This window comes from Heteronotia binoei, unplaced genomic scaffold (genome assembly GCF_032191835.1).
Source record: "Heteronotia binoei isolate CCM8104 ecotype False Entrance Well unplaced genomic scaffold, APGP_CSIRO_Hbin_v1 ptg000972l, whole genome shotgun sequence".
Lineage (NCBI taxonomy): Eukaryota > Metazoa > Chordata > Lepidosauria > Squamata > Gekkonidae > Heteronotia > Heteronotia binoei.
Window position 1 is genome coordinate 114,035 of NW_026800141.1, and position 2,479 is coordinate 116,513.

Sequence of the window (2,479 nt, forward strand, 5' to 3'; positions counted from 1 at the left end):
GTGCAAAAATGGTCTATGTCTACTTGGATTTCAGTTCCTTGCATTAACTGTTGATTGGTGTTCTATTTGAGAGTCAGTTTGGTATAGTGGTTAAGTGCACAGACTCTAATCTGGGAGAACCAGTTTTGATTCCCCACTCCTCAGTATGCACCTGCTTAGTGACTTTGGGTCAGTCACATTTCTTGAAAGAGCTCTCTCAGCCCCACCTACTTCACAGGGTGTCTGTTGTAGGGAGAGGAAGGGAAAGGAGACTATAAGCTTCTCTAAAACTTAATGTGAAGAGTAGGACATAAATCCAATTTCCTCCTCCTTCATGTTAGTTGGCTAGTGATCTGTCCCAGAATTCATTTTGAATACCATGGTTTAAACTGAACCAGTGAGTTAATTTCCTTTATATCCCCACTCAAAACAGAAGTCAGCAAGGGTGTGTAAATGATAAAGACAAGAGGTACAGAATTAGAAGCAATTTCACACCATTGATCAGATTTCAAGGGCTTCCAATTTTTCATGGATGATTTACGGCCTAACTAGATGAAATGTCAGAAGTTTCATGTCAAAACTACCCAACATTTTCAAAACTTAAATAGTACCCAGGAGGACCTGAGAGCTATTTTATGAACTAATACAACATAAGGGAAGGTTCTAACCCTAGTTGTCAACAATTATATCTGCCTTCCTCCTGAGCTGTTATTAGCCCTGGAAAGGGAAAGAAGATAGTCAAAGAAAGTGTGAGAGTATCCTGGGTCGGGAGCACTTCACGTTGCTGCTATTTACCTTTAAAAATTATATGTGGATCCAGTTTGGTGTAATGGTTAAGTGTGTGGACTCTTATCTGGGAGAACTGGGTTTGATTCCCCACTCCTCCACTTGCACCTGCTAGAATGGCCTTGGGTCGATCATAGTTGTCCTTGAAAGGACAGCTGCTGTAAGAGGTTTCTTAGCCCCACCTACCTCACAGGGTGTCTGCTGTGGGGAGAGAAATTAAAGGAGATTGTGACCACTCTGAGATTCAGAGTATAGGACGGGATATAAATCCAATATCATCATCTTCTTCTTCTTCTTCATGACTCATCTAGTTAGAATCTTACCGAGATTTCCATTATGGTACTGAATCTGCATCTGGGCTGTAGCACTAGATTGCAGGTAGTGGTTCAGATACTGTTGCTGCATTTAAAAACAACAACAACAACACTACCTTTCATATGTAAAGGTATTATGTTACAGGAGAGCTGGAGTACTAAAAATATTGTCTAGTTTTCTTTACGGGGAGGGGGGATTCATATGGTCAAGAATGCAATCACATGTACTCTTGCTTTGCCATTAGAAGTTGTAAAGTCCTGAAAGAAGTAGTAAAGTAGTTATCTCTTCCCTCAGCCTCAGCAGCTCAACCCTCTGCTCCTTGTCCTGTGTGTATGCCTTATGTATTCTGAAACACAGTCACACTTGAACTCCTCACACCTTCCCATTAGCACAATCCATACTGGTGTATGTGTGAATTAGGAAAGTGGAAGTTGATAAGAACACAAATGTGGTGTCCCATGACGGAGATGGATATTGGATTTCATTGTTTCTGTTCATGGGCTGAGAGCTGTCAGGGCATGTAGGTGTGATCAACACTTCTTCTTGAGATGGTTTTGCTACTTGGTGTTTGTCTTCCGTTCATGACTGGAAAGCTGTCAGGACATGTACCTGTAATCAGCATCCTGCTAGAGGTGGCTCAGCTCTTTGGTGTGTGTGTGTGCATACTTATCCACTCTTGCCTCTTTCTATTCACTTAAAGTCATAGTCTGTCCTGCTTAGTCTGCTCCTCTGAAAAGTTCCTGATGACCACTGTGTAAAACAGGGGTATAATTTTGACAGACTGACAGCAACTTTGGCAAGGAAAAATAAGCCCTTTAAGGACATCTTGCCTACAGTCCCTTAGAAACCTAAGCAGGGTCCTTCAGTTCTTAACAACCTATGAAGTTTTATTAATAGATCCAGAACTGTTGATGCAGTATTGAATATTTTCCAACTGTCTAAGGCAGGGGCAGCCAGACTGCAGCTTGGGAGCCACATGTGGCTCTTTCACACATATTGTGTGACTCTCAAGGCCCCCACAATCCCATTAGCCAGCCTGGAGAAGGCATTTGTCTCTTTAAATCACTTATCCAAGCCAAGCCAGCCAGTGGCTTGGAGAATGTATTTAAAGTTCAAGTTGCTTTCTTTCTACCTCTCCCTCCTCCCCTCCTCATCTATTTTCCTTCCTTCCTTCCTTCCTTCCTTCCTTCCTTCCTTCCTTCCTTCCTTCCTTCCTTCCTTCCTTCCTTCCTTCCTTCCTTCCTTCCTTTCGCCTTGCGGCTCTCAAACATCTGACATTCATGCCTTGTGGCTCCCAGACATCTGACATTTTTTCTATGTGGCTCTTACATTAAGCAAGTTTGGCTACCCCTGGTCTAATGCAACAGAAGCCATGCATAATGCAGATATAAAATGTTGA